Genomic DNA, 23608 nt, shown 5'->3' on the forward strand with positions numbered 1-23608 from the left:
TCATTCAGACCTGAACTTCTCCAAGGGTACAAGACATGCATACTTCATTCAAACTGCAATGCCAGTAGCTACTTATCTTCAGAATAATATTAGTTTATGAAACAACTGTGAATCATTTATCAAGAAAACAAATTGAGAATTTTCTAGATTTAATTCAATATCCAGCCACCACGAATGTTACATGCCAACCCATTCCATGAACAGCCAGAATATACATCTTTATTAGGAGCCTGGAGATATGTAGTAAATTCAGTATTACTATACTTACCATTCTACCCAGTTCCCTTTATTCAATGGCATCAATATAAGCTGGCCATGAAATTTTCAGAAAACATATTTTTACCAATCCTTTGTCATTAATCAGCTCATATACATATGCATATCCATTACATGCATTATTTATTAACATTTATACATTATGACTATCATAAGGACTGCAAGCACATGAGGATTTAATACACAAAGATCAGTTTTAAACACTCCCAAAGAAATTCCCAGATAAAGACCTTCTCAACCTCAAATAAACTTCTCTTGTAATGTCTGCCCCACAATCAAACCCTCGTCAGAGGACACAAGGAAAATCCTAGATGAGTCTTGCAGCGTGGCTTTAGGGCCACCAAATCTGACTCTAGAGAACCAAGGGGGGAAGTGAGCGCCAGAACCAAGGTCTTCTCCCCCAGAAAGTCCTGCAACCAGCTGCCTTTTTAAAAATAAATGTTAGTTTACATGCTTCAGTTCATCACAATTGCAACGGGGCTCCGCAATTACAGGGATGGGGTCTCCATAGGTAAACAGGTAGATATACAGATAGACAGAAGAGATATGGTCTTGCAGGTATATACAGAATTCAGCCAACCCTCTGGAGGCATTCAGATAAGAAAAGGAGAATGTGTGGCACCTTAGAGACTAACCAATTTATTTGAGCATAAGCTTTCGTGAGCTACAGCTCACGGCTCACGAAAGCTTATGCTCAGATAAATTGGTTAGTCTCTAAGGTGCCACAAGTACTCCTTTTCTTTCTGCAAATACAGACTAACACGGTTGTTACTCTGAAACCTGTCAGATAAGAAAGTTACGGTTTTACCCATCCCTATATAGCAAATGGGTAATATTTTTCCTTTTGTAATATTTGTGTTGATCTGAGCATACACTACAAAGTATAGATAGGATTGCACTTTGGATACTTTTCATTTTTTGCCTGGTAAAGTCTGTTCTTCAGGATCTTTGCCTCTCAAACTTTATTAATAAATTTAATTTTTCAATTTGTAGGAAACAAAAAACCCACATGGGACCTGATTCAATTCTGACTTAAACTAAGGCAAATTGGGAATAATGCCATTTAAGTTAATGAAGTTACACCAGAGTAAAACCAGTGCAAAAGAGAGGCAGAAACAGGCCTATGATATTTTTATGAGGAGGATTTGTTCCAGAGTTGTTAATACATACCACAGCAATTCTTACATGCCTGAGACAGTCAGATAATACAAGTAAAGTCTAAGCATCTGAAATTTCAGGTTGTCAAATTCAATTTTGTTGCCAACCCTGACTTTGCCTATTATTTACAACATTTTGAATTTATAAAGTTATTCCTCACATAAATGGGGTTTATCGCAACTGCAACACTTTCCTCTAAAATGTAATTCTGTGACTATGAGAATCATTTCCCAAAAGGAACAGGCAAGTATGCAATGGGGTACAATTTTTCAGACAGAATATAAGCCACTGTACATGACCACACTAGTTTCACATACCCATGTGTAGCCCCAAGTCCAGTGTGCTACAGCAGCAGCCATGGGAACTACAAGTTGTGGACTACAAACTGTGGCATGTTGGAAGAACTTCCTGGTTCCTGCTGGGAAGTCCCCTCTGTCCTCCCAGCAGGAGGTCTCAGCACTGACTGAGCTGGAAGCTGGTAGCAGGCAGGCAGAGAGGAAGTTGCTGGACTATAATCCTGTTCCATGTTTCTTTACAAAATAAAGCCTTGTTTCTGGTGGTTCATCCGAGTGGGTCTGGTCTGAGGTGACACACACTGACACACAACGCAGAGCACACAGAGGAACCTCAGGACCAGTTTCCCAAAATTGTGTAAAAAAACACAAGGCAAAAACACAAGATGACAACCACCTACAGCTATCAGTTACTCCTATCTTGAACAACCTCATATTGGCCCAGAGGACAGGACGGGGGCTACACACGTAAGGAACATGAAACAAGGTGCTGTATATGACTATCCACTAGGTTTAGCTGTACAGTATTCAGTAAATGTACGAGTCAATCAATTAACATACATACACAATGTACATTTTTATTGCTTGCTCTTGAAATTTTCAGCCCCACCTGTTTTTATCCAATTAAAATGGAAGGAGTAGCAGATGAAATATAGTTTGCTTTTATGCTGCCATCTAAACCTGGCAAATCAATGTTCAGTATAAAAAAGATGCTCGATACTACTACAGTGACAGACAGCAGTGCAGAACCATAAGACAGAGATACTCTCCTCTGTGGTGGCCACATTGGTGAAGATAAATAAAGCACCTGGGCTAGACGGTTACAGCTCTCCCTCAACCATACAAGATAAAGCTACAGCATTACCTCCTTCCTTTGCCAAGTAAGGGCTGCTCAGGTTCTGGCACGACCCACAGCAGGTGCTACTTCCCTGACACTCCCCAGCGCAAGTAAGTGGGTGAGGCAGGGGAAAATAAATGCAGGAAATGGGAGGAATCCTCCTTTCCTGCACCACCCCCAACCTGCTACCCAGAGTAACTGGTCAAGTGCACAGCAATCTGCTCCATGTAAAAGTGTGAAGTGATTCACTCACTCCCCCTAAAAAGGAGGGGGCAGGGGAGGAATTGTGGTTCTGAGTCACAATCCCCAAGTGGATTTTGGAAACAAGCCCAAATCTGATTCAGGGCCATCTCTGTAAGAATGCCACAGCTAAGGCTGCAATTTTATATTCTCTCTCCCCTTGCTCCCTTCAGAATAAAATGTTTCTTTTTATAGTTAGAATTGTAATGATCTTTCAGTGATAACCATTTAATTCATGCACAAATTAAATTACAGCTTGAACCTTCTTGGGTCATGTTAACCTGAGCCCCTATGGAAACCTGTTGTATCAACTAGAGAAGGTTCAAACAAAGATTCCAGTTTTGTACTACATGAAGACCTTTTCATTTGTAACAGAGTCATTAAGAAAAGGAGATTAAAAATACTTTGGAAACTTTTGTATATCTTCCACCACTGACGCATTTTATTATTAAAGAAGTTCATGAAGTATGTAAAAGAATCAATGCACTTTAATAAGATCTAAAATGGTTTTTATTTCCCATCTACAAATTAATATGTTGCTTACGTTGTCAAATGTCTTGTGCAGGGACATAAATACAAGCACAACTATAGACAGCTCATTTCAGGTAGAACACAACATTTAATTCAACCTGAAATAAATTTTTGTTGACTTTTTCAATTTGCCAAAATTTTTCTGAGTTTTGAGATTCAGTTGAACGCCAACCAATTTTATTTAGTACTACAGCTACTTTTTGGAACTGCTGGAGAACCAAAAATTCAGTTATTTGCCCAGCTCTACGCAAACTATCACACACAAGTAGTTTGATGTTTGAATACAACCTCTCTGTGATTATGCTGTAATGGTCATAAGAAAATACCACCCCCTCAGTTGTTAACAGTTATGTTACTGTAGATTGTTATAATCTGTGTCAAAGAGAAGAAAATAGAAGTAGCAGCAATATATGTCAATCGTAGAGCTGGGCGGAGAAACCAAAATTTTTCCTGTGAAAAACTTCACAGGAATCACCCTCTCTACATTTTTTGACTGAAAAAAATGGAGTTGTCCCTTGGATTTTCCAAACAAATCTAAGCAGAATTTTTCATTTTCTAGTCAGAAAAACCTAAATACTGAATCAAAACTCTACATTTTCCCATAGAAAATTTTAATGCCACTACGTTTTCCTACAAATCTGTTGAAGTCCGTGCGCACTAAAGCACACTCCCCTCCAGAGCCTGGAATGGAATCCAAGATCCCCAAGTCTCTACAGTTCTTTGCTGTCAGCAAATATCTGTGAAATCCACTGCCCTCTAGTTCTGGTGCACGTCAATGATGACAACCGCCTACAGCTATCAGTTACTCCATTAGCTCAAATGGCAGAGGTCTGTGCAGTGGATGTTAAGGTTTCATCCATGCTGGTGTCACTATCATGTCTTGTGATGGAATTTCTGTTTTTTCAGGTGGCTTTTTTAAAAATTCTAGGAAACTACTTACAAAAACCACATTAGAAGAACATTTTGAAAGTTGCAAAGTCAAACACACACAAAAATTAGGAAATGCCAGTGTCAAGCTGCCTGCAGTGACTCCAGAGCATGAGTAAAAACCTAATTATATAACGATTTATTAAATAGGAAAAGGAAATAAGTTATTTACAACATTAAAGCAGATGAACTTGTATACACAACTGAGTTACAATCTTGAGTTTCAAAAGTAATAGAAGCTTCTATAATAAGCAATCTCTATATAACCTCTAGCTAACCACTGGGGATCTTTTGCTTATGCATAGTGAATCTTCTCTTCCAGAGTCCAAGCAGCATACAGATAATCAGTTCCTTCTATTTGGTGTTTTTATTCCCTGCCTGTCATGTGCTCTGAGCCGCAAATTCACTTGATGAGAGGAATTCACTTGCAAGACTCATCTTCCGGGGGGAGGTGGCAAGAGGAGCAGAACAACCAAGTCTTTTGTCCTCTTTAATGTCCCACAATAGTCCATCTGGTATTGACAGACCTTACCCTCAGTGACTACCTGGGAAAAGTTTGGTTTAAGTGATTTCCCCAGCATCACACAGGAACTCTGTGGCACAGGCTGTGATAGCATCCAGGTCTCCAGGGCAGCTTTCAACTGCCTTAATCATGAGACCACCATTTTTCTTCCAGCAGTTCTCTGCTTCATTCACCACACACCTTCCAACTTCTGCAAAAATGGGACAGGTGTCCTACACACAACAATCTCCTTTACTACATAACCTGATTCATCCCCAGAGTAGGTCAAGCCTGTGCACTGAATGAGGCAAAAAAATTATAATATGATCATGTAATTAAAGACTATCATAAGGTTGCACAGACAGCCTTAATCCTGGCATAGCCTTATTCTTGAGTACTTGACTTTTTAACCTTAATAATGATCTTCAATTGTAGTTTATTGTGTGTAATATATATTTAGCTGATTTAGTGTTTATCTCATGAGAAATTCTGAACATTAAAATAAATTATTCCTGGAAAAGACTGGGAGTCCTTCTCCCACATCCTCCTGATACTAAGTAGAACTAACTCCCTTCAAGAGAAAAATAATCAGTGATAAAAACTGATGATCTTGTGTATCTTCCAAATAAGCACATTTGGAAAATTAAGGGAATAAAAAATTATGACAACAAGTATGAGTCCTTTGGAAAATGAATAATAAATATTTCCACTTCATAACAAAGATAGCCGTGTACTGTAATTCTGGCATTTTTTCTCTCCTGTAGGGTCATGCTAGAGACTTCTGAAAAAGATTTAGATGAAATCAAGGTTTAGATATGGCAGGACACAAAAAAGAAAATCTCAAATCAAATATCTGTTCTGGCAGAAAAACCTGTATGGTAATTTCAGATTCTTTGGAAGCAGGTGGGATTGGGAGGCAAAAGAGGGGTGATTCTGGTGAAAGAGGCAGATCTAATTGTAAATGCTTTCCATACAGTCTTGTTAAAAGTAGCTTACAAATTGTATTAGAGTCAGCCTTATAAGGTTTGCTCATTATGTTGCTATATTATAGTGCGCTATAGGCCTAAAAGTTAAATAATAACTTTAAAGATAGATTCTGACACCTTTTATTCACATTGAATAGCAACTTACCCCACGAATAGTAGCACTGAAAACTACAAGACTATGTGTGGAGTAAGGCACTGCTCAACATAAGTCTGAGCCAAAATACAAAAAACAGAATTAAGGTCCTAAATGTGAAAAATAGGTTATTAGTGCTGTGTTGAAATACTATATGTGCAGTATGAGCAAAAGGAAATTCAGCATCTCATGAAATATATTTATAAATTTGTCATAATTGACTAGTTAGATACAGTAACAGCTTTGTTATCTGGCATGTTGGGGGAATGGGGGGTGCTGGTACGTCAAAAATTCTGGTTAACTAAGAGGGAGGGAGTTTGGGCACAGGAGGGGGTGCGGGGAGCCGGATCTGGGTGGCACTCACCTTGGGTGGCTCCCCGCAAGCAGCAACATGTACCTGCTGCTCCTAGGCAGAGGCATGGCCAGGCAGTTCTGCACACTGCCTCTGCCCGGAGGCGCCGCCCCCGCAGCTCCCATTGGCCATGGTCCCCAGCCAATGGGAGCTGCAGAGACAGCACTTGGGCAGGGTGAGGGAAGCACACGGAGTCCCTGTGGCTGTTCCTCAGCCTAGGAGCATTGACCGCAGCCAAGTTCCATACTTAACTTTAGCTCAGGAATAAATTCTCTTAGGTATATTCCTAGTTTTTGGCAAAACTGTACCCATCCCACAAATCAAGCCTCTATTTGTAGCATAACCCACCAAGTCCTTAAGTATCCACCCAAATCTCAGGAACAAAATTAATGCTTTCAGTTACAGAATTATGGAAATTTAAACTGGAAAGAACCCATTAGGTTGTCTAGTCTACCTCCCTTCCGATGCAAAATTAAACTCTCCAGTTTGTCAATATCTTTCTGGTAAAATGGTGCCCAGGAATGAATGGAATATTCCAGGTACAGTCACATGACAACAATATAAAAAGTGACCATTGCTTCTATTCTCCATGACATGATGTATTTGTAGCCCAATATTTTTCCTGCCCCATCTCAAACTCCTACCTAATTTTGCTAATTTTCTGTCTAACCTTAAAGGTCTCTTTCAGCATTAGCATAAATGGTGGATTCTCTGTGAAGGGTATGCTTGTGTTCATTTTAAACAAAATGTGATTTAGAAGGTATGTATGTGTAAAGAAGCATGCTGTGGCTCACCACCCTAGGAACATTCTAGAAAAGGCCAAGAGGAGGGGAGTGAGCTCAACATGTGCTGTGGAGAAGTATAAGCATGTGATAAACAAATCCATATATGGAAAGGTTAAATATGATTGGCTAGAGGTTTGTGGTATGTAACTTGTTATGCAACTGCCATGTGCTATAAAATAGCAACGGGAGGGACTCTGGCTGATTTTTGTACCAGGGGCTCTCCCTTTGTGCACACTGAATAAAGTCTTGTTGAATTGAATTGAATAAAGTATCGAAGATCCTTGATTCTGCCGGGTATCTGACTCATTTGCTTATTATTGGGAACCCAACAGTTTCTTGGTGCAGCGAGCACGGTGAGAAATATCCTTCAGGATCACAACCTACAATCAAATTAGAGGGTGAGTTTATTCATTTTTTATATGGTTGTGTGTCTCTAACCTGACTGGTGACTCTCATACCTTTTGTAGTAAGCAAGTCTTGGTATTGGGGAATTCAAGGGATTTGTTGCAGTTTTGAAACATTTAAGTCACAGTTTTAAGACATTGTACTTAGTGTGGGGGCTGGTTAAGCTGTAAGTTCCTCTGACTAAGTGTTGTTGAAGTGGGAAATCAAACAGGCCTTAAGGACCAACAATTAGCGTAGGGGCGGGTATAGCCATAAGTACCTCTAGTTAATGTGTTGGCTGGATCAGATCTCCTAATTGTAAATTGTAATTGTGCAGATCAAATAAATTGTAAAACGGATCAATCTGCTAATTGGGCATTTCAGTCTGGGGTGTCTGATCTGAATAAATTGTTATTCGTCTGTAAACTGAATTGTATTTAAAATTTTGGAGATTAGAGGATATTTAGGATAAAAAAGGAAAAAAAATGGAAAAATGAAGGGATATAGTGATCCACAATATGAAGAGTGTATAATTAGTGCTTTTATAACTATTGTAGCAGTATGTTTATTAGTTTTCTTGTTGAGATATTTTGGCTGTATGACTGAAATAAAGAAGGATGACCACCCCGCATTACAGGTGGGCAACACTGATTTTGTGCATAAACCACAATATTTATCAGAGGAAGACAATGTCCTCAGTCTTCCCCAAGCTGTCAGGAACAGCATCCCTGATGATGCCATAGCACAACTGGTTGCTGAGCTCTGTAACTTTATCCTCACACACAATTATTTCAAATTTGGTGACAATATATACCTCCAGACCAGTGGCACCGCTATGGGCACCCGCATGGCTCCACAATATGCCAACATTTTTATGGCTGACCTGGAACAACGCTTCCTCAGCTCTCGTCCACTCATGCCCCTTCTTTACCTACGCTACATTGATGACATCTTCATCATCTGGACCCATGGGAAGGAAACCCTGGAAGAATTCCACCACAATTTCAATAGCCTCCACCTCATCATCAGCCTCAGTCTGGACCAATCTACACGGGAGGTCCCCTTCCTAGACACCATGCTGCAAATAAGTGACGGTCACGTTAACACCACCCTATACCGAAAACCCACCAACCACTATGCCTACCTTCATGCCTCCAGCTTCCATCCCGGACACACCACACGATCCATTGTCTACATCCAAGTGCTGAGGTACAACCGCATTTGCTCCAACCCCTCAGACAGAGACCAACATCTACAAGATCTTCACCAAGCATTCTCAAAAGTACGATACTCCCACGAGGAAATAAGGAAACAGATCAACAGAGCCAGACGTGTACCCAGAAGCCTCCTGCTGCAAGACAAGCCCAAGAAAGAAACCAACAGAACTCCACTGGCCATCACATACAGTCCTCAGCTAAAACCTCTCCAACGCATCATCAGTGATCTATAACCCATCCTGGACAATAATCCCTCACTTTCACAGGCCTTGGGAGGCAGGCCAGTCCTTGCCTACATACAACCCGCCAACCTGAAGCATATTCTCACCAGCAACTACACACCACACCATAGTAACTCTAACTCAGAAACCAATCCATGCAACAAACCTCAATGCCAACTCTGCCCACATATCTACACCAGCGACACCATCACAGGACCTAACCAGATCAGCCACACCATCACCGGTTCATTCACCTGCATGTCCACCAATGTAATATATGCCATCATGTGCCAGCAATGCCCCCTGCTATGTACATTGGCCAAACTGGATAGTCCCTACGGTAAAAGGATAAAAGGACACAAATCAGATATTAGGAATGGCAATATACAAAAACCTGTAGGAGAACACTTTAACCTCCCTGGACACACAATAGCCAATTTAAAGGTAGCTATCCTGCAGCAAACAAACTTCAGGACCAGACTTCAAAGAGAAACTGCTGAGCTTCAGTTCATTTGCAAATTTGACACCATCAGCTCAGGATTAAACAAAAACTGTGAATGGCTAGCCAACTACAAAAGCAGTTTCTCCTTCCTGGGTGGTCACACCTCAACTGCTAGAAGAGGGCCTCATCCTCCCTGATTGAGCTAACCTCGTTATCCCTAGCCTGATTCTTGCTTGCATATTTATACCTGCCTCTGGAAATTTCCACTACGCGCATCTGACAAAGTGGGTATTCACCCACGAAAGCTTATGCTCCAATACGTTAGTCTATAAGGTACCCCAGGACTCTTTGCCGATTTTACAGATCCAGACTAACATGGCTACCCCTCTGATACTTGATGTCCTCAGTGTAGATGTAAGGCTGCTGGCTGTAAAATCTGCCCTGTCTCAGTATGACAAGGCATTGAAACAAGGATATCCAACACATGATGATTACACGATTAAACATCCATATTATGTTGCCTGTTGGTGTATGGGATTAAAAAACAGCAAAGAGAAGGACAAAATGGCTGGTATGTGTTTAATTGTTGATTATGAACAGCTGGTTAGAAAGTGTGATATGCTAAAAGGAAGGATGGGAGAGTTAGAAGCAGAGGTAGAAAAACTGCAACCAGAAGCAAAAAAAGTATAAATAAGCAGACTTGCAGGGAAAGAGATCTTGTCCCTAGCACCTTTGGACCCTACATGTGGAACATGGGGATATCAGTCTAGTTTCATGGCTTCGATGAGAGTGCACACTGTCCCTAATCCTAATCAAGGGGAAAGGGACCCTGCTACTGTTAGGCGCCTAGAGCACACTCCTATGAGTCCATCTGACTTGCGGAGCATGTTAAAAAAATTGCCATCTTTGCAGCTTAATAACCCAAACCTACCCTTCTGGGAAAAGGTACAGGAGTGGATAGTTGTGGGAGGCTTACATGCTTTTGACGTTTTCACAATGGTAAAAGCAAAATGTCCTGGCACAGCCTGGAGTAGGATTGCTGGTTGTTTTAATAACTCTGTATGGGCAACTGCTATTTTTGTCTCCTCAGCAGATTGCAAACCGCAGTGCAGAATTTCCAACAGGCTGTAATGGTTGCTTTGGGGCCAGGTACTAATTTGTACTCATTATATGCTAACCGAAAACAGCATACAAATGAGCCATTTGAAAAATATGTGGAAGACAAGTTTGAGTTATATCAACAGTATGGGGGCAACAGAATGCTACTCGTAAAGATGCTGAGGGGGTACTTGACGGGGTATGTGGCCTGTATATGGCAGCCCTGAAAACTGGCTTTCAGCCTCCGGGTTATGCTGAATTATTAACATGGGCTTCAAACATTAGCAAAACACAATCAGGAACAGGGTACAGGAGAAAAGGTGCACAGAATGCAAACCCAAGGACAGAAAGGAAAATGAAAACTGAACATGAGTTTGGAAGATAGCTTTGTTGCTACAGTTAAAGCAGCAAATGTAGGAGGTGGTAACTGTAGAAACTGTGGAATGTTGGGCCATAAGAAAAAGGAATGTTATAAGAAAGGAGATGGAAGAGCTGATCGGTGTATGAAATGTGACCAGACAGGGCATTGGTCCAAGAATTTGCCCTAGTAACAAGGGTAAAGACCCTCTTGAGACTATGTCTTGGGACCAATTAATAAAAATCCTCTGATTAGGGGCTTTCGGCCCCCACTGCAGCAAGCCAGTATGGCTCATCTGCACGTCCGTATCTAAATGCTCGGGTTGGGGGGCATATCGTGTAAAATCCTTATAGATACGGGACCTTCAGTATCCATCACTGATATTCCAAGATTACCTTTGACTTCTAAATTTACTACTTTAACAGGGTTCGGAGGAGCAAGTATGAAAGCATATCTGACAAAGCCCCTTTTAATCGAGACAGAAGAACATTTTTGGATGGGGCGATTTTATTATGTGCCAAAACAAGCCAAAGGTACAATAATGGAAATTGATATGTTACGAAAATTGGGGTGTCATTTAAATTTGGGTGAGTCACCTTTGTTGCAAATACCATCTCAAAAGTCTAGTACTAATGTGCCTCTGATTCTTCTCTAGGTGAGCGTGTGTGCGTTGCACAGGTGCTCCCTGAGCTTCCAGGACTAGAGGGAGTGTGGGCAGCCAATAAACTCGACTGTGGTTTGATGAATGTCCCACCAGTGGTGATTACAGGAAATCCTCCCCCCTCCCGCATGTCCCTATCCAATTAAGCCAGAGGACCTGACAGCAGTAGAAAGTACAGTCAAAGAGTTGATAAAGAGAGGAGCTGTAAAAGAAATACAGTCAAAATGTAATTCACCTGTCTGGCCTGTTAAGAAGCCAGATGGATGGTGGTGACTTACCATTGATTATCTTCGACATATTAACATGCATGCAGACAGGCTCACCCCCCTAGTCACTGACCCTACTACTATTCCTTCTACTGTACCTAATGATCACGTAGTATTTTCAGCCTTGGACATTAGCAATGGCTTTTGGTCTGTTCCTGTGCACCCTGACAGTCAATTTTGGTTTGCATTTACTATTAAAGGGAAGCAATATATCTTTACTCGCCTAAGCCAGGGTTTTCATAACTCACCTACTTTGTTTCATAGAGCATTAGCTGATGTGCTGGCAAAGCTGCCAGACATGGCGTCTTGTGTTGTACAATATGTTGATGATCTTCTTATCTCCTTACCAGATCGCCAAACACACATGAAAGACTTCGAAGTGATCCTGCAGCACTTGGCAGACAGTGGGGTAAAATGTAATGCTAGAAAGGCTCAGATTGCAAAGGAGGAAGTATCGTATCTGGGGTATCTAATATCCAAAGGGTACAAGCATTTAACTGTTGATTGCATTGAGGCTATTAATGCATGCCCATGACCAATTACGGTCCAGGGAGTTAGGAAAGTGTTGGGGCTATTCAATTTCTGACAAACTCAAATCCCAAATTATTCAAGGATTGTCCAGTCCCTTAATAATCTACTGAAGGGTGCTGGTGGACCACATGATGCAATTGAATGGACATTTGAATGTGAACAGGTATTTACCACATTGAAACAGAGGCTAAGTACTGCCCCAGGGTTGGGACTTCCTAATCCATTAATGCCTTTTTACATTGTACACGCATGTCAGTGAGGGACATATGGCAGCAGTGTTAACGCAAAAACATGGGGACAAACAGCGCCCAGTAGCACACTACTCTTCCAAACTAGATGCTGTTGCTCAAGCAATGCCACCATGCCTCCAGGCAGTTGAAGGAGCTTCTATGGCCCTAAGTCAGGCCTCACTTATTGGAGCACAGGATGTAAATATTGTCGTGCCTCACTGTCCTTGCTATTTTATCAGGAAAGAAATCTTCGGCAGTCTATGTGGCAAGATGGACTTGATGGGAAACGAGCTTGATAATGCCTTTGGTACATCTGCAACGAGCGTCATCGCTAAACCTTGCCACCCTCATGCCTACCCCACATGAGAGACACCCGCATCATTGTTACCTTGAGGAAGACCCCATGGACCTTCCATTGGTAAAAGAAACTGAAATACCTGGTGCCCCTTGCCTATACTGGGATGGTTCTTCCTTCTATGTGGACGGCAAGTGACACACAGGATGGGCCGTTTGTACTCAGGATGGGCAGCTGGTGGCGCATGGCAGTTCACCTGGGGCATCTGCACAAGTAGCAGAACTACAGGCATTCGTTGCAGCATGTGAAGCTGCGAAAGGTCACACTGTAAACATATATACTGAGTCTAGATATGCGTTTGGGGTTGTACATGATTATATTAACTTGTGGGTAAATCGGCAATTCCTGATGAGTACAGGATACCCAATACAAAATGGGGGGATACTGGAGAAACTTCATGCAGCCCTGCAGAAACCTACCAAAGTAGCAGTGATAAAAGTGAGGGCCCACACAAAAGGGACAGACCCTTATAGCCAGGGGAACCAAAGGGCAGACGAACTAGCTAAGCAAGCAGCAGTGGAAGGTAAAGAGACGCAATTGATTGCTGCAACACAGCCTCTCATAAAAACCCCAAACTTTTTTGAATTATAGGACATCCAACACGTTGCACCAAGGGCAGAGAAGTGGTTATGGATGGATAATGGGGGCAAACTGTGTGATGATAACACTTGGAGAGGTCCAGGGAACACATTAGTGATCCCATATGTGCTGATGGGAACTATGATACAAGTGTATCACTAGTTGGGACTTGCTGGAGCATGGAGGATGATCCACCGGATATCGGATCCTAAGCTTATTGCAAACGTGCATGATTATGTGAGGAGGTGTCTAACATGTGCTCAGTGTAATTCTGCTCCCACAGTGAAAGTGAGAATGCAACATCAGTCAAGACCAACACAGCCCTTCACACAGTTACAAATAGACTTCATTGGGCCCCTGCCCAAGATGCATCAGGAAAGAATATGTTCTGGTGATCGTGGATCACTTTACTAAGTGAGTAGAAGCTTTCCCTGTAGGCCAAGGCCACTGCGTCTGATGTAGCTAAAATACTGATGACCAAAATAATTCCCTGATGGGGACTTCCATGCTTCATTGATAGTGACCAAGGTACCGATTTTACAGGGAAAGACTGGGTCACCAACCTACAAGTGGTTCTCATGTCTATGAGAGCCAGTCCTACTAATCCACATTCCTTATCTCCTTTTGAATGCTGACAGGGCAGGCGATGAGAACTCCAGGTAATCTATGCATGGGGGGGGGGTGGGATTTTATGTCGTGGGTGACCAGCTTGCTGAATATTGCAAATTATTATCTGTGTGTCTCACAGGACCCCCGAACTGAACCAGACCCAAAGTCTGGTGAAGAGGGCACGTGTGAGATGCAGCCCGGTGATCAGGTGTTGGTGAAAGCCTATAGAAAATGAACCTTTGAACCAGCCTGGATTGGACCTCACATGGTTCTCTTGGTAACTCCTTCAGCAGCCCAGGTCACTGGAATTCCAGTTTGGGTGTACCTGTCACGAGTAAAAGTATACAAGGGTGAGACTCAACATGGGGCATAATAATCCCTGTTTACCGTATGGACTCCTGGAGAGCCACTCTCAATATTGTTAAGTGTTTTCATTTGATATTTGCAGTTTAAAACTGATGTAGGAATTTTTTGTGGTCTATTAATTGTTTTGAGTGGTTTCTGAGACTTAAGAGTTCTTTTAGAGGTCTCATTTTAACAATGCTGCAGTGTGGCGTTCAGTGTCTTATTGATGTAATCACCTTGGGAGGAGCCACTCGATCAGTTGTAAATGCCATTACTCAAGCTATCAAATCTAATAATAGGGACTGGGTTGAAAATTTGTTAGTAGCAGGGATGACAGTTTATTGTGGTGAGAGTAGGGCTCGTGTCTAATCAAGTTAGATATCACCTTAACTCAGCAACACAGTTGGTCAGGTTCTCACTGTTGTACTCAGCCATCTATTAAAAACTACTAAAATGTACGAGCAAGCACTGGTCTAGACGTGTGGAAGAATTGTGTTATCATGCTGGCATGGTGTTCAGCATGAAAGTTGTAGCCCTGATAGGAGACTTGCTCGTGTCACAGGTGCCCTGTAGGGTGAGAGCTGCAGTTCTCAAAGACTGAACGTCTTCACCTTGGATGATGGCAGGGGAGTGGTCCCTATCGATAACAGGGGCATGTTGGGATGGTTATTCCATCCTTGGAGGGGTGTTAATTCCTGTGGGTTGGGCTCCTGAATTGGAGTCTGATCCCATCCACCCACTCCCATTCTCATGTCACAGACACCTGTGTAGCATCAAGAATTCTGGGTATGTAATAAGGGCCGGAGATAATTATATAGCTTTCGCATGGGACCAATGTTCCATCCTGGGAAGATGGGTTTTGTGTATGGGAAACCTCGAGTTAGGACAAGCCTTATCTCAAATGTTGGGACCTGACTAATGGTGCATGTAATGTTTAATTTAATGGATGCTATAACATTGAGAAAGGACTCCACTACCTGGTGTGGATTTGGGTGATTAGCTTTGGCAGGCAAGCCTTGCTTAAACATCTCATTCTTCCTGTTGTGTTAAGCCTATTAGAAGATATTACAAAAGAAGTGGTAGGGCAATTACAGTGATTCAGTGGATAGAAGGGTTTGCTTACCACCTTAGGAACATTCTAGAAAAGGCCAAAGGGAGGGGGGTGAGGTCAACATGTGGAGTGGAGAAGTATAAGTATAAGCCTGTGATGAACAAATCCATATATGGAAAGGTTAAATATGATTGGCTAGAGATTTGTGGTATGTAACTTGTTTTGTAACTGCCATGTGCTATAAAATAGCAATAGGAGGGGCTCCTTGCTGGAGGGACTCTGGCTGATTTTTGTACCAGGGGCTCTCCCATTGTGCACATTGAATAAAGTCTTGTTGAATTGAATTGACTAAAGTATCGAAGACCCTTGACCCTGCCCGGCATCTGACTCATTTGGTTATTACTGGGAACCACAAAATCCCAACATCTGTAACTTGAAGTCTTTAAATTATGATTTGAGGACTTCAGTAACTCAACCAGAGGTTATGGGTCCATTACAGGAGTGGGTGGGTGGGGATCTGTGGCCCGCAATGTGCAGGAGGTCAGACTAGATGATCACAATGGTCCCTTCTGGCCTTAAAGTCTATGCACATTATTGTTTTCTGGGTTTCTTCATATCAATGAATATCTGTATTTAACTTATTTTTCCCAGCTGTATTAGTTTGCATATTTCCCACTTGAATCTCATGTTGTTTTCTACTCAATTTATTATCTTTGTTAGGCACCTAGCACTAATCCCTGGGATATCCCTACTACAGACTTTCCAGAAGTCATCTGCACTGCTGGGAGACTAAGGGAGTTAGCCAGTTTGTGAGTATCTGTGGGCCTTTGTTTTATTGCTATTGATTAACTCTGGGGATGGGTGCAGGAAAAAGAGGAGCACGTTCTGTGCTGAGAACTTGCCATTGAGTTTGGTAGGATTTGGGGCTGGTTGCTGTGTTGTGTAATCTAGGCTTGGTTGCTCACTATTTGGGCTAGCTTGCTGGGCAGTTAGGTGAATTAGCACCTGCTTTCAGGCAGGGCTCTTTGAAGTCAGTACAGTTTCTGATTGGATAGACAAGTGACTAGAAGCAGCTGAGTGAGAGGTGGTGGACTCGCACATTCCAGCTGTGTGTAGGACTCAGACTTTAAAGAGCCTGCAGGCTTTGAGGAGCTGGTAAAATGAAGGCAGCTGGGATATTAAGCGAGTTAGCAAACTGACTAAGGTAGGGAGGTAGGGTTGTGTGTTTTGTTTTTCCTTTCCTTAACTTGCAGATACTTTGAAAGGAAGAACTTGCAGTAGGAAGAAATTGTATGGCACCAACGCCACTATTAGCTCTGCACCTGTGGAGGCTCCCACTAGACAGACATCCTGACTCTGGAGGTTTCCGCTCAGGCCCTGGTCTTGACTTGCTGGGAATGCTGTTCTGGGAAGGAGTTCGGGTGAGAAGAGATGGGGTTTTCTTGTTCAAGAACGCATCTTTGCGTACCCCCTCACCAATCTAGTGAGGAGAGTTTTCAGCTAGGCTCAAAGGGGGCAAGTGACAAAAGCTCACATGTATGTACAAAAAAGTAACCTTAACAGAAGGCTAGATGATGGCACAGATGGGGTTGGGGTGGGGGGGGCCTGCAAAATTACAGTAGGGCCATAGGAGCAAGAAGAGGGAAATCAGTGGGGGAAATCTTAGATATTTATACACAAATGCAAGGAATACGAGGAATAAACAGGAAGAACTGGAAGTATTAGTACATAAGATAAATTATGACTTAATTAGCATCCCAGAGACTTGGTGGGATAAATCTCATGACTGGATTATTGGTATAGACCAGTATATCTTGTTCAGGAAGAACAGATAGGATAAAAAGAAAAGAAGTGTTTCAATAGGTATCAGAAGGTATACACTAGTTCTGAGGTTCAGAAAAGGGTCAGAGACAGACCAGTTGAAAGGCTCCGGGTAAAGATAAAAGGGGTGACGTCAAGGTAGGGGTCAATTAGAGACCACTAAATCAGGAAGAGGAGGTGGGCGAGGCATTTCTACAACAAATAAATATCCAAAACATAAGACCTGGTAGTAATGGGGGACTTAAGCTATCTAGACAGCTGTTGGAAAAGTGCTATGGCAAAACACAACATTTCCAATCTTAGAAGATATTGGGGATATTTTTTGTTTCAGGAAGTAATCAGGGGCTAGCCATTTTAGACTCTATTCTAACCAATTGGTAGTGAATCTGAAGGTGAAAGGCAATTTGGGAGAAAGTGATCATAAAATGATGACTTCGTGGTTCTAAGGAAAGAAAGTAAGGAGAGAAGCTGAATAAGAACAGTAGACTTAAAAAAAAGAACTCAGACAAACTCAGAACCAGTAGGTAAGGTCCCTGGGAAGAAAATCTAAGGAAAGGTATCCCAGACAGCGGGCAGTTTCTCAAGGAGATAATATTAATGCAGAACTGCAAACTATCCTGATAAGAAGGAAATAAAGGAAGAATAGTAGGAGGTCAATATGGCTCCATCATGAGCCCTTTAAAGACCAAAAAATCAAACAGGAATCCCACAAAAAGTGGAAACATGAACTAAGGAGGGATACAAAAGAATAGTAGTAGAAGGATGTAGGGAGAAAATCAGAATTGCTAAGGCACAAAATGAGGTATACTTAGCAAGGACATAAAAGATAATAAGAAGCATAGGCAGTGCATGACTCTCATTTGGAGAGGCTTATACGAGTGCTGGAAGTTCCCTAGAAGTGAGGGGAGCCACTGGTTCCCAGGCCATGGTCCTACCCCCCCCCCGCCCAACCTCAAGGCCCTGACCCTGCTGGGCCTCTTTCCCCAAGATACCCCCCTTGCCCGCCAATGGCTTCTCTCCTCCCTCTACCCCCATAGCTCTCCCTTAAGACAGGAAAATATGGAAGGGCATAGTCTTCCCACTTTTAAGAGTGACGGAGCCATGGCCCCTGGCTCCCCCTATTCTGGCAGCCCTTAGCTGAGTTGCTCTAGCATCAGCATGCACATCAGGAGGAGTCCCACAGCTGGATCAGTCAGTGAGAGGCTGTATGAAGCAACTCAGCTAAGGGGTGCCAGAACAGGGGGAGACCACGGGGCCATGGCCCCATCACTTTTTTCCTGCCTTCAGGGCGAGTGATGGTGGGGCCACAGGGGAAGAGGCAGAGCGAGGGCGGAACCACAGTCTGGGTGCCGGTGGCTCCCCCACGTCTAGGGAGCTTCCGCTGGAGGTGCTCCAAAGGCTGGCACACCCACATCCAGCATTTCTTGTCCTCTGCATGGCCAGCCTTTTCTGGGGACTTAGCCTCCCCAAGCCTCTTATATGCACCACCCATGATAAGAAGAGATACTTTAAATATATTGGGAGCAAAAGAAAGATGAAGGAAAATATAGGACCTCTACTTAGTGGGGAAGAAGAGCTGATAACTGACGACACCAAGAAAGCTGAAGTGTTTAATACCTATTTAGCTTCAGTCTTCACTAAAAAAGCAATGGTGACCAGATACTCAACACAGTTAATATAATAACAAGGGGAAAGAAGCACACACCAACATAGGGAAAGAACAGGTTAAAGAATATTTAGATAAGTTAAACATTTTGAAGTCAGCAGGTGATGAAATTCATCCTAGGGTACTTAAGGAACTAGCTGGATTTTCAACTAGTTGCATACCAACCACTTAGTCATTTCATCTAGACCACATTTTCTTGCAGGTGTTTGGAAATTAGGAAATTAGGGTTATAAAGAATACCCAGCATGGCATTCTCAAGAACAAAACAATGCCAGACCAGCCTAATTTCCTTCTTTGACAGGAATTGACAATAGAGAAGTGTGTTCTAGGTAGGGGACAATTCAACAAAGAAATGGTAAGGTGGATGGCTAGCTCATGGGACAAAATGTAATATAGGAAAGGGCAAAAACAATGGGGGTGGGAGTGAGAACTAGGCAGTAAGTGAATGGAAAAGGGTTGGAAGGAATCATCTGAGGGTATCAGCAGAGAACTGGAAGGACAAAAGGTGTCAGGGGAATGGGAAACGAGAGAGAGAGAATAAAATGTGAAACAATAGGACAAAATTTCACCACCACATTCATCACTTTTGAGTTGTTGCTCCCTGGCATTACACAATACTTTTGCCACCAGCTAATCAAACATTTTTGACCACAACATTTTCCTGTTGGAAAATACGGTTGCCTCAAAATTGAAATTTTCCATGGAAAATGTTGATTTTTTTTTAGATCAGTGGTTTTCAACCTTTTTTCATTTGCAGACCCCTCAAAAATTTCAAATGGAGCTGGGGACCCCTTTGGAATTCTTAGACTGTCTGTAGACCCCCCAAGGCTCCATGGACCACAGTTGAAAACCACTGCTTTAGATTTTCAGACCAGAAAATTCAAAATGAATAATATTGCTTAGCTTTGTTCTGAAAAAGTCCACGGAAATTATATTTTTAGTTTAAAAAAAAACCCTGGGAAAAATGTGGGTTTTCCATCCAGCTCTACTTTTGACATATATTGCTAACATTTCTCTTGTCTCCTACACAGGTTATACTAACTGAGAATGACACTACTGTTAAGAGAATAAACGTTTCAGTTATGACCATTACACCATATTCTCCATGATTTAGGAACTCCTCTTATATTTAATACTTGTTTGAAACACTACATTATTTGTTATATCAACAGATTAGTAAATTAATGCTTTTATTTTTCATCTCTATCAACTATCAGATTTTGTAAACTGAAATTACTTACCATTATTTTGGTTAAGTGGAAGCTCTCTATCTCACTTACTACCTACTTCAAAGCCTACTAAACAAATCCAACCAAATTTTCACCCTAGTAGGCTAGAGATCATCTCATTCAGCTAATTGTAATTGTAATATCTTGAGCATCCAAACCCTTCCCCTCTGAACCACAAACACATCCATCAGTAGGGGACCTATATTGGACTTCTTCATTCACGCTTTACAACAGAAGTATCTGAGAGAAGAGTATCTGTGTCCTTCAAGCCCATCTTTGTTCCTTGTCCCAGTTCCCTGAAGTAATTCTTGCTTATAATGAATCTTCTTTACTGTTGTGTTTTGTTTCCATATGTGTTATAATCAGTGGGATCAATTGCCAAAGTTAATCAATTAATATAACAGTCATTCGCTTTCCCATCATTCTTGAAGAACTGCATTAGTCTAACTGTAACATTCTTTGTCCGGGCAGCAAAACATCCTATTTTATTTTATTTAGTTAATTCATTCATTTTCTGGGTTATATATGTCTCCGGTGGTATTCCTCCAGAGAGTTACCTATCAAGAATATTTGACAGGATTACTACGCTTTCCCAGGCACCAGAGAGCTCTATAATCCCTGTAACCACCCAGAAACATCACTAGTATTCCAACCTTTCATCAAGCTACCCCTCAATTCTGCAAGTGGAACATTAGTGGGGCAGGGTCAAACTACTCTAGGAGCTCATTTTAGTTTGTCATAATAGGATTTTGAGAGATGACAACTCTTACGTGACAGTGACGTTTCCAGGTTCCCTTTTTTTTTTTTCACTGGTTGGTACTTCCCTCCATATTAAATGGGATAAGTTAATAATTGTTTACCTTCCAATGCAGTTTTGATAAACAAGTATAAAATTGTAGGTCTTATCATTCATGTTCCCATTTGCTTACTGTTTTGTACCCTGTATACTTAAAAGCCTAATTCATATGATAAGAGGTTGTAGTGAAAGTTAATAAAAAACAAAAAATAAATCACTTTTCCTATCTGAATCCCTACTATGAGCTTTTCACATATGGACAAACTGGTGACAAGACTTTTATTTAATTGCCATAAATTACTTAGTTCTCACATAGTACTTTTCATTCAAAAATCTCTTAAGACATGTTAAAAAGGAAGGTAGGTATCTTCATCTCAGCTTTACAGATGGGTTGACCAAGATACAGAGAGGCGAGGTGATTTACCTAAAGTCACACAATAGGCCTTTGAAAAAGTACCTAGATGTCCGGACTTTATCCCTTAGCAACGGTTCTCAAACTTTAAGAAAAGGAGTACTTCTAGCACCTTAGAGACTAACCAATTTATTTGAGCATGAGCTTTCGTGAGCTACAGCTCACTTCATCAGATGTATACCGTGGAAACTGCAGCAGACTTTATATATACACAGAGAATATGAAACAATACCTCCTCCCACCCCACTGTCCTGCTGGTAATAGCTTATCTAAAGTGATCAGCAGGTGGGCCATTTCCAGCACAAATCCAGGTTTTCTCACCCTCCACCCCCCCCACACAAATTCACACAAATTCACTCTCCTGCTGGTGCTAGCCCATCCAAAGTGACAACTCTTTACATAATCAAGTCGGGCTATTTCCTGCATAAATCCAGGTTTTCTCACATCCTCCCCACCCCCATACACACACAAACTCACTCTCCTGCTGGTAATAGCTCATCTAAACTGACCACTCTCCAAGTTTAAATCCAAGTTAAACCAGAACATCTGGGGGGGGGGGTAGGAAAAAACAAGAGGAAACAGGCTACCTTGCATAATGACTTAGCCACTCCCAGTCTCTATTTAAGCCTAAATTAATAGTATCCAATTTGCAAATGAATTCCAATTCAGCAGTTTCTCGCTGGAGTCTGGATTTGAAGTTTTTTTGTTTTAAGATAGCAACCTTCATGTCTGTGATTGCGTGACCAGAGAGATTGAAGTGTTCTCCGACTGGTTTATGAATGTTAGAATTCTTGACATCTGATTTGTGTCCATTTATTCTTTTACGTAGAGACTGTCCAGTTTGACCAATGTACATGGCAGAGGGGCATTGCTGGCACATGATGGCATATATCACATTGGTGGATGTGCAGGTGAACGAGCCTCTGATAGTGTGGCTGATGTTATTAGGCCCTGTGATGGTGTCCCCTGAATAGATATGTGGGCACAATTGGCAACGGGCTTTGTTGCAAGGATAAGGTTAGTGGTTCTGTTGTGTGGTATGTGGTTGTTGGTGAGTATTTGCTTCAGGTTGCGGGGCTGTCTGTAGGCAAGGACTGGCCTGTCTCCCAAGACTTGTGAGAGTGTTGGGTCATCCTTTAGGATAGGTTGTAGATCCTTAATAATGCGTTGGAGGGGTTTTAGTTGGGGGCTGAAGGTGACCGCTAGTGGCGTTCTGTTATTTTCTTTGTTAGGCCTGTCCTGTAGTAGGTAACTTCTGGGAACTCTTCTGGCTCTATCAATCTGTTTCTTTACTTCTGCAGGTGGGTATTGTAGTTGTAAGAAAGCTTGACAGAGATCTTGTAGGTGTTTGTCTCTGTCTGAGGGGTTGGAGCAAATGCGGTTGTATCGCAGAGCTTGGCTGTAGACGATGGATCGTGTGGTGTGGTCAGGGTGAAAGCTGGAGGCATGCAGGTAGGAATAGCGGTCAGTAGGTTTCCGGTATAGGGTGGTGTTTATGTGGCCATTGTTTATTAGCACTGTAGTGTCCAGGAAGTGGATCTCTTGTGTGGACTGGACCAGGCTGAGGTTGGTGGTGGGATGGAAATTGTTGAAATCATGGTGGAATTCCTCAAGGGCTTCTTTTCCATGGGTCCAGATGATGAAGATGTCATCAATATAGCGCAAGTAGAGTAGGGGCTTTAGGGGACGAGAGCTGAGGAAGCGTTGTTCTAAATCAGCCATAAAAATGTTGGCATACTGTGGGGCCATGCGGGTACCCATAGCAGTGCTGCTGATCTGAAGGTATACATTGTCCCCAAATGTGAAATAGTTATGGGTAAGGACAAAGTCACAAAGTTCAGCCACCAGGTTAGCCGTGACATTATCGGGGATAGTGTTCTTGACGGCTTGTAGTCCATCTTTGTGTGGAATGTTGGTGTAGAGGGCTTCTACATCCATAGTAGCCAGGATGGTGTTATCAGGAAGATCACCGATGGATTGAAGTTTCCTCAGGAAGTCAGTGGTGTCTCGAAGGTAGCTGGGAGTGCTGGTAGCGTAGGGCCTGAGGAGGGAGTCTACATAGCCAGACAATCCTGCTGTCAGGGTGCCAATGCCTGAGATGATGGGGCGCCCAGGATTTCCAGGTTTATGGATCTTGGGTAGTAGATAGAATATCCCAGGTCAGGGTTCCAGGGGTGTGTCTGTGCAGATTTGATCTTGTGCTTTTTCAGGAAGTTTCTTGAGCAAATGCTGTAGTTGCTTTTGGTAACTCTCAGTGGGATCATAGGGTAATGGCTTGTAGAAACTCGTGTTGGAGAGCTGCCGAGCAGCCTCTTG

This window comes from Caretta caretta, chromosome 3, assembly GCF_965140235.1.
Source record: "Caretta caretta isolate rCarCar2 chromosome 3, rCarCar1.hap1, whole genome shotgun sequence".
NCBI classification, from domain to species: Eukaryota; Metazoa; Chordata; order Testudines; family Cheloniidae; genus Caretta; species Caretta caretta.